Below are 11249 nucleotides of genomic sequence, written 5' to 3'. Positions count from 1 at the left end.
CACATTTTTTTGAAATTAAAAAATGATAGCGATGCTACTTCTTGGTATACACTGGGGTGTTTTAGTACAAGAAGGGCATTGGTGCTGCAGGAATATAAAGCACCAATTTTTTTTTAAAGTTAACAGTTTTGCAGTGCTATCAATTATTCAAGCACTGGGGCATTTTGTTATTTAGCGCACTATGTTTTTTATTAAAAAAAAAAAATCCACGGTGCACCATGTTCTAATAGGTACCGGTGCTTATATGGATAGTAAAGCACCAGTGCGTTTGTATATTGTAGACGCACTATAAAAAAAGCATCCGCTAAAAAGTTCACCTGCCCACCTCCACTTGTGACCTCCATTAGAAACATATTTTTGGGCTATTTTTATAGGGGCTTCTGCAAAAACCTCTTCTAAAAGGCCTTTTCATTGTACTGTGAGTAAATAGTTGCTCATTTTTTTTTAAACATGAGAACAAATTGAGAATAAATAACAGATCAATATAGCTATTAGATCATGGAGCTGATTTAGTAAACAAGAATTAACATATTAAATATAAGTGCAAAAGATGGAATTATTGATACATATTTACCATTAAATGAATAAAATTTTATTAACAAATAAAATTATCTGAAAATATGATCTTAAACCTGTATTTCTTGCTCTATTTTACAATGGATCTCTTTAACAAATCCTCACAATACTTTCAGCTGTGCAACTTGAAAAAAGAGTTGCAATAGTGAAAGATTTGCTTCAAAGTCAGAGATTCAGTGTTGAAATGAAAACCCCCAAAAATCATATCTAAGTATTCCTCTCAACCTACAACAAAAAATACTCCTCACAAAGTGGTAATAGTCTGCTATTTGCAGCAAAGAGGAACCATTTCACCATTCTCCCGATTGTTATTTATAATTTACAAATGAATATCCAATGACGAGAGTTGTTGAAGAACAATTTTAAATCACTTATTTGTTGGAGTTGTAAATCTTTATTTCTCCCTATGTTATTCTAATCTCATTGATCCAAATTCCTTGGGCTTGATATCCTTCCACAAGCTCTAAAAATCTCTACCCAAAAATATAATTTAAAAACCAACTAAATCTGCAAAAAACACTCATTCAACAAATTAATAAAAATGAAATGCAATTTTTTCATTGCTTTCTCGTACTTCCTATGAATATTTCTCTGGTAAAAAGTGAGTAGTCCGAAATGAATTGGTTACAATAAAACTTCCTACAAATATGATTTCCCCAAATCAAACTCAGAAAGTTTTATTTTTTCTTTTGAATTCAGACTTCTCTAATTCATATTGAATAATTAAGAAAACAAAATTGGTGGTAATCACATAGGAGGATTTTTATTGACGCGTTTCGAACCATCCAGTGTAGTTCATCATCAGGAAAAGATGAAGAGACAAATCATGACACCAACTTAAATAGAGAGCAATGTAGAGACCCTTAGTTAAGTTAATGACTATAATAAACAACCAGTTTATGAATAATATTTTTTAAAATATAACATCAATTATTAGGATCAAATTATATTAAATAAAATCTAATAATAGGTTATGGTTCGATATATAGTTGAACAAATAGAATCAAAAGAATCAAAATTTCAAAGTCAAACCTAAAACAAGAAGCCAAGTCCCAAAAATAATAAATAGAGTCAAGACCCTATTAATAAATAATGCTATATTACTGAAAAAACAATGACATAATAAAAAAATATTCCCACAATGTAAAAAAAAAAAAAAAAACACAAAACAAAAACAAAAACAAAAAAAACTAAACTAAAAGAAATATAAATAAAATCCAAACTAAAAATAATTAAAATAAGAAAGACTTATGAATGAGGGTCAAACATAAAATAAGGGGTTAAGGCCCCACAAATAATTAAAGGAAGCAAGAATAATCAAATTCATAAAAAATCTTATTTGATGAAAAACTAATCAAAAAAATTAGCAGAAAACTTTGAAAAACAAGTAAAAATAAAAGATATAAAGAAGATAAAAATACCTACATAGATAAATAAAATATGATAAATTATAATAAAAATCTAAAAAAAATATTCAATAAAAGACAATTATAAAATTAGGAAGACAGGACAAGGGCCCAACATCTGCTAATTTTCCAACCATCGTTTCTATTCAAATTATTGGGCCTTCTTTCGATTTCTAGGGCTTCCTTGAATTTTGGATGATGGAAATGACTAATCTTGGCAATGACTTGGGCCTCTTCAATGCAGATGTGATACTTATTTTTTTCTACATGTTTTTCCAAAGCAGAGGAGCGGGTCCTTCCATGCTTGATGTCAACGACATGCTCATGAATCATAAATCTATATTTTTCTTTTATTGAATATTGTTTTAAGATTTTTATTACAATTTATCTTATTTTATTTATCTATGTAGGTATTTTATCTTCTTTATATCTTTTGTTTTTACTTGTTTTTCAAAGGTTTATGCTAATTTTTTTGAATGGTTTTTCATCGAATAAGTTTTTTTATCAATTCGATTATTCTTGGATACATTAATTATTTATAAGGCCTTATTTTACGTTTGACTTTGATTATTTTATTGATTTTTCATGGCTCTTTTAATTATTTGTAAGGCCTTAGCCCCTTATTTTATGTTTGACCTTGATTCATAAGCCTTTCTTATTTTGATTATTTTTAGTTTGGATTTTATTTATATTATTTTTAGTTTGTTTTTATTTACACTCTGGGAATCATGTCATTGTTTTTCAATAAAATATTAAAATTTATTAATAGGGTCTTGACTCCATTTATTATTTTTAGGACTTCGGTCCTGGTTTTAGGTTTGACTTTGAAATTTTTATTCTTTTGATTCTATTTATTCAAATACATATTGAACCATAACCTATTATTATATTTCATTTAATATAATTTGATCCTAATAATTGATGTTATATTTTAAAAAATATTATTCATAAACTAGTCGTTTATTATTGCCGTTAACTTAACTAACGATGTCTACATGGCTCTCTATTTAAGATGGTGCCATGATCTGCATCTTCATCCTGTCCTGACGATGAACCACACTAGATGGTTCAAAACACGTCAGCAAAAATTCTTCTATGTGATTACTACCGAATATTTTTTTAATTAATTTTATTTTTGTTGCAAATTCGTAACTTTCACTTCTGATAATTTTTTGAAATAGTAAATCTCTATATTTAATGCTTCTAAATTATTCTACATAAGAGTATCTTCCTAACGAGCTGTCATTTATCTTATTTAGCTGAATAAAAAACTCAGTGTATAGTCTCTCAAAATTGACTCATCAACACTAATTGTTTGTTGCAAAATGTATGGTGCTAAACAATTTTTTTCGGGAGGGTTATTATTAACTGTTACGTTTTAGTCCCATAAAAATATTAAAACAAATTTTATAGTGTTTAATTTTTAATATATCAAAAATAATTAAAAATAAAATAAAATAATTTAAATATAATAACAAAACAATAAATAAAATATTAAATATAAAAAGGGAATGGCATTAAAAGTCAATGTATTAATGGTTAAGATATGAGAGTGTTACGTATTATAAGGATGAAGTATACATAGAGTTGAGAGAAGAAAGGATGGAAGAGGGGTTATGTGGATAGTGGAATCACTTTTCATTTAATAATTTAGAATATATGTTAAGAAAGAAATTATTTTAATGTTCATGAGGTTAATTATAGCTTATGGCACAGATTGCTTTTTCATCTGCTTGATGTATTCAACATTTTTTTATGAAGCTTCGCAATAAATGCTCCCATCTTCTCGAAAAACCCCTCACTAAATAGATTATCCCAAGAGCTAGCTACCACCATATTTGCATAACTTTCCTTGTTGTCTTTGAAGGCCTCACATTCTAAAATTAAATGTTTTTACGTTTCTACTTTTACGGAAGAACAAAAAATGCCTACACTTTCCTCCCACACTTCTTTTGGCCTTTTCCATCACCTTGTTTCACAACAGAGTTGATGAAAATTAGTCTTTAACCAAACAATAATAATTTTGGCTCTCTAAAAAATATTGGTCTCTATGTATGCTTTTGGTTGATAACTATAAGTAAGAGTAATATAATACTTTTTCTTTTTTTCTAGTTCCTTAATAATTATATAATTAAATTTTCACTTATTACATCATACCTTTCATGTTCCAACCATTTCCAAATCATCTTCACTTATTACATCATACCTTTCATGTTCCAACCATTTCCAAATCATCCCTGGTATCCTTTCCCTAAAGAAGTCAGACGAGTGCAATATAAAACTTTCAGGGTCAATGTACCGAGGGATATTCCTCTTCGTTTTATTTTTTATATATTATCTTTGTCATGTTTTATTTTATTAATTGTTTATTTATATTATAGTTATAATATATATAAAAAGTGCTTGAGTTGTGTTGTTCTTTAATGTTTTTTAATATTAGTTAATTAAAAATATATTTACAATTAAAAATTAGTTAATTAATAAAATTAAATTAATTAAACCAATAAATAATAAAAAATTATTTGCAATTAATTTAAAAAATCAATTAAATTAATTAAATAATGTAATAAAAAAGTATAATTACATTTTAAAATTAGTTTATTTACAATTTATAAAACATTATAAAATATAATTTTAATGTCTAGGCAGCGAAATTTGACCGAGGATATCTTCTATATAGTAAGTCATAATAAGATGAAATTTACACCATTGGAAAAATGAAAACAAACGAAAGCAATGAAATCATTAAAGAAAAAATCCAAGCAAAGTGAAATCTTTCAAAATAAGAAAAATTAAAGCAATTCAATGTATGATATTAAAAAAGTTCATATGGAGGGCCCCATATTTTTTTGAAAAATTATGGGGAGTATAGTGGCCAAAATAGAACATCAATGAGCTAGAAGATTTTTTAGAGTTGGAAAATCTAGCTTGATACTTGGTATCTCTAGAGGCATGGGATCACCATGGATGTGGAATTCAAGGTGAGGCAACCACTCCTCCATTCGCGCCATTCTCTCAGACAATCTCCTTTGGCCCTGACGAAGTGAAGCTAAGTGTTCCAACATGTTCCACTGATTGTGTTGGAGATTGTTCATAAAGCCTATAACCTCATTACAATCGTCATGGAAATTTTGGCCTATTTGTTCCAAGATATAGGTGACATACCGAAGTTAGGAGTCCAATGTATTGAAACGGGGAGGAAGAACCACATGACCAAGAGAGTGGGTTGGAACCTGGACCACCTCCTCCTCTATCTCAACATCCATCCCACCTTCTCAATCCATCTCCACTGCACCAATCCTATGTTCAATTCATTTCCCTCGGGGCCCCAACCCTCTACGCAATCTACCGCATTGCCAAAATATTCTCAATGCATCATTTTCCTGCTGGAACGAGTCCTCTCCTCCAATAATATACCTAAGTATGAAAGACCTCCCAAACCTCTATGTTTGACGACAAGTAGCTCGTAATGTCGAATCAGGGAAATTCTATGAAGAGGAAACTCCCAACAAATATTGTCGCCTTTCAAATGTAAATTTCCACCACAGGATGACGTTTGAATCCTCCTCCCAACGCCTTTAACCCTAGTTAGGTTATCACAACACTCTCAAGAGTATGCCTATTACTCTAGAATCTCTACAAACAACCTAAGGAATCCAATTTTAATGGGCCAGTAGTGTAAGTCGTTACCAAGCACCGTGAGCCAAAAAATCTCGCTCACAACATAATTACAAAAGAAAGAGAACTCCCAAAACAAAACTCTAGCCACCCCACAGTTTTTACCACACCGACCTCGATTTCCTTCCTCTGTACGAGAGTACAGGTAATCTAGACCAACCTTCCAAGTTACTAAATCAAAAACCTAAAACCAAACACGACATGTCAATTCCCATTATGATTGTCATTGGCATTAACACAATGGAAACCCATGGTTTCCTTTACTAAAAATGAGTTCAACAAGAAACAGACACAACTAAAAGACTCCAAACCTTGAAAACCTAGGAGCATTACATTATGAGGGCCAAAGATAACACCAGGGAGGCTTACCAGGACATCAGTTGTATCCTGCCAACTTGAAAGAGCTCCAATAGATGTGAAATTCTAAATGTGACCCTCCCTTATAGAACCAAACTAGCTACAAAGTGAGCTAGGGTCCCGAACTTGGAGAATCTGGCAACCAGAAGACCCATTATGTAATTTCTACTTGTAGTTGAAATTCATCGTCGCAAAGACCCAAAGTCAAAGGAGGGTGCATAGGTTGGCCGCTTATCCATACTCCTCATTTCCTACACCATGTTCACAACCGCCCATAACAAATCTTGCTAACAGCATCACTAATCTCGCCATCTCGGATATAAACTTGCCACCCAAATTCTCAAACATTCCATGGATTATACATTACATGCCACCATATCACCACTTTTTCCTTGCATTAATGTGTGAGAAAGACCAGTCCCTATCCCTCATATGACATTAATCATCCTCCCTCATCAAATATATATATGTGTATTCTAATAGTATACAAATAGAATAAAAAAAATATGTATTTTATTTGTATATATACATACACTAACTATTATAAAACACACATATATATCCAACCAAACCATAAATACATCCAATCTTTTTATTAATATTTTTTTTTTAGTTCTATAAGATAAAAAAAAAAAATTGTTATAATTTTGTCTGGTAATTAACCCATAATTTATTTGATAAAATTCAAAGTTAATTTAATATTGGAGTATAATATATAATATATTATATTTTATATATAATAAATAATATAGTTACCAACAAAATTTCACTTGTAGTCATTTTTGAATAAAATAAAACCCTCCATAAAGTCTAAAATGATAGTTTTAATTAATGGTCCATATTTGGATTGAGAACATAAGATACTTTGATTTTAATATACACATCCAATGGATAGGAGGGTTGGAATTATTCTAATCAAAATATATTATGCATTTCAGATGCAAAACTTTATCGCTTTTATTTTTATATTATTTTTTAATATAATTTTTATTATTTAAGCGGTATAAATGAAGTTAATAATTGTTAGAAAAATAGAAAGAGAGAGAAAAATAATACATAACACAAATCACTCTCATATTTTTATTAATCATAAAGGTTACATATATATAGGATACAAATTACTCACTTCAAAAAATCTAGATCTCAAGAAAGTGGATCTATGACTGAGACATGACACGATTCCAGCTCATAACATAGGAATCAATAACTTCTAGATTGACACCCAGAACTCATAATGAAAACCTATAAATCACATGAAAAATGACATGGAAGCACTACTTCCAACACCCTCCCTTAATGCTTACATGGAAAACATTGAGAACACATATTACAACAACAAAGATAATATATATCTGACTGGCCTTCATCAGTGCTCACATCCACTCTAGAATCTTGCAAACATTACTCTTTCACCAATACGTCTTCGAGTTGTCACTTGACCTCCATTTAAAATGTAACCGCCTCTGACCATTGTTGATGAACATTGCAAGATCAACAATATTGACACCTCGGCTCGTTGAGGCTTCTGCGATAAGAGTCGTCTAGTAATGAACCATCCTATGGACCAACCACCATTTGTCAGATATTTCGCTTTCGACTATCAATTGCTAGGATGGGGGTCTAGGTACTGAATGTGTCCAAAAGTTGGTCAAACAACTTTACCTTACAAGAATTGATGTTCCGAACACTGGGGCTTCCAATTTAAGAACCACCAACCCTTTTTATAACCAATAAAAACACGAACATCAACCACGAAAATGCACAGAGACAAAATCAATGACTTCTCTTTATTGATATGTGCAGATCATATCAAATCAAATATAGTAACAATAACTTCAAATTGGTATTTTCCATTAGATCAACAGTGTTTGGATCTCGATCTTTGGATAAACAACACCACACATTCCATTGCATGTTAAAGCTGTACATCTTGCACCATCTGATAATATCGAGAACCACCATTTAAAACATGTAAACATCACTCTCAATTGTAGATCCACACTAGATCACACAAAATCTATGTTGATCCAACTTCTTCACAAGTATATCTCCTCTTATTTTACAAAGATTTGGCCACAATGGAACTTCACACAACAACAACAACACTGGATCTTCACAATTCTCCTTTGCATGCAACTATCCACAATCCACATATAAATAAAATATTCACACAAACAATAGATCAAACACTCTATAAAACTAATCTATGTACAAAGGAGTATCATGGCTAAAATTGCATGATCTTAGCCCCTCTCGTGAGAGAGACAGGGATGAACCAACTTAGATACCATGTTAGAAGAATAGAAATAGAGAGAAAAATAATACACAACACAAATCACTCTCATATTTTTATTGATCATGATGGTTACATATATAGGATAAACATTACTCACTTCAACAAATCTAGATCCTAATAAAGTGGATCTATGACTAAGACATGACATGACTCCAACTCATAACATAGGAATCAACAACTTCTAGATTGGCACCCCAGAACTCACAATGAAAACCTATAAATCACATGACACATGACATGGAAGCATTACTTCCAACAATAATAATAATTTCACATGTGATGATATGAATTTTATAAATGTGTTTTTAAATTTATCTCTTTTTAATATTCATGAAGAGTTAGAAACTAAATGCTTAAGTTGATCTTGAATAAAGATTAAAAGATTTTCTTTGTTGGACTATGAAAACACAACTTTCAGGTATCACAATTGTCACCAAACAGGGCACTTGCATAAGGCTTTTCCTTCCTCAAATGGGTCATCCCACTCCCAAGAGCAATGGAGACACAATAGAGGTTGGTGTGACCAAAAGATTGCTTCAAGTGGTAAGAAAATGACACCCATACCTCATCTGCTTCTCAAGATCCAGAGAAGTCAACTATGGCACCACCCCATTCCTCAACAAAGGAGAATTTTTAGGCTTAGAATATGAAAACAACATCAGCAGTAATTGTGTCAGTAAGTAGCAAGCATAAACACACCCATGAATCTAACCATTCCGATAATGATAAAGTCGCCCCATGTTCAACAGATACAAAAGTGATGGATCTCTCTCTAAAGAACGAGGATAGGGTCTACTCCTCAATTGTAAATGTTAAAAATATTGGTTGAGTATATGTCAGTAGAAAGGAAAAAAAAAATCAATGAACAATTTTGGTGCATAACACCATAAATGTGATGAAATTTTTGTAATTTGATGTAATATGCTTTCTTGAGTCAACAAAAATTAATTTAAAATAATAATAATAATAATCATAATAATAAAATAAAATTCTTTGCTTTTAGACTTTTTAAGTTCGTGCTTTACCTCTATCATATATAATTGTTTTTGAAAAATAAAAATTAGAATGGTAAATATGAAATTTATTATAGGATAATCATAGATATATACAGTAATATAATTTAAATATTATCATTATAACAATATATTAAAGGATAAATAATATTTTTTCTATAAGAATTAAATAATACTTAGTTCACATACCACAGTATACTTATGTCTTAATCCTTTGAAATAGAGATTATTATATATTCTCATTAAAATAATTTATATATTATATTATATTAAAAATTATTACTATATTTATAACTATCCTTTATAAATAGATTCAAGTCATTTGTATATTATATAATTTACTTTTGGCTAGTTATTAGTTTCTTTCATTCCACCTACCAAATTATAATTTTTATATAATGGTCTTATTTATCAATGGTTTTATTAAAAAAATGTCTTATTAATTATTATAGAGGGGTTGTTATAATTGATGAAGCACCAATTATAATTTTCATCATTTATATAATATTAGTCTAATATGCAGAATACATTATTTATTTTATATTATATAAATTCTAAATAATAATTACTTAACTTTATATTTATTAAATAAATAGGTCACATTGTTTTTCATTGATCTTAGTTGTCCAATTATGATAATATAATTTTCTAACACACATAGAAATAAATAATGAAGTTTTATTTTTTAGATTTTGAGGGTGCTTTTGTCGATGACTCATAGGATTCTAATGAAGTGTTGCATACAGGTCTTCAAGTTCCTCTGTTGACAGACCTTGAAGAAGAAAACCATAAATAATCATTTTTGGATAATAGTCTCTCAAGCCATTTACCATAGAAAAAAGGCTATCTTGTGTGAATAAGAAGTTGATAAAGGCGTTATTAATCATTATATTAGAGGAGAGAATGTTGCTCATGGGTAAGAGATAAGCACTCCATTTGAATTTGACCGTATGCATTCTATTTCACAAAGGAATATGGAGCGACTTGCTTCATTTTCTGAGGCCATTATTAAAAAGTATTTCTAGTTAAAGCCCAAAGGTGAAAAAAGGGGACCTAAAATGTCATAGTTCTCTTTATTCAAAATGATTTTGGCTATCTTATTGAGAAAATCATTCTAGTGGAAAAGTTTATTTTAGGAAAAAGCTTTAAAGCTAAAGGATATTTTTGCAGTTGATGAAGTTAATGCTCTGTCACTGAGCTTTGTTGCTATAAAATAATTGTTACTGGTTGATCATCACAATATATTTTCTTATGTTTTTATAGAACCTATGACATATTATATTGAGTCATACAATAACAACCAACACATGTCATTATATGCACATATTCCCCATATTCTAAATGATCATCCCTTGTATGCATTTATTTTTATATTTGCAATTAAAGGGAAAATGGAACAAGATCCAACACCCTTAAGTTGCCATGGTGTTGTAGGAAAAATAATTTCACTTGAGTATCAACAATTGTGCAATTATGAAGTTTCTCCCTTAAGATTAGGAGGATCGGTATCAGGAGTGCGCACCTCTGAGTTTAGCCACTAGGGTTTCACGTTGTCTGCACACTACAACTAATGGTAGAGGCGGGGGGGTGGGGGTTGTTTCCCCATCCTTTAGAGATATTGTAACTAGTAAGAACAAAGAACCAGAGATATCCTTATTTACAAAGCTAACGACCTATAATGCCTTCCATTCTTCAAGAACAAGCCAATCAACAAGAGAAAAACGCCGAGGAACAGGAACATAAGCAGAGAACCAAGCTGCAAAATAATTTTTCCAAGCAAAAGCTTCGGCCTTCACGAAAAGAATAGAAATAGAGGCAGAACAATCTCACTCGGGCTAGCCACAAAGGGAAAAAGAAAAAACTAAAAACAACTGCAATCCAAAAGCAAAGAAAATTCTAATCCTGGAAATACAAGACCCTGAT

Source organism: Pinus tabuliformis, chromosome X (genome assembly GCF_031772625.1).
Source record: "Pinus tabuliformis cultivar Carrire ecotype Pingquan chromosome X, CPIR1, whole genome shotgun sequence".
Classification (NCBI taxonomy): domain Eukaryota; kingdom Viridiplantae; phylum Streptophyta; class Pinopsida; order Pinales; family Pinaceae; genus Pinus; species Pinus tabuliformis.
This window is presented reverse-complemented; position numbering follows the sequence as displayed.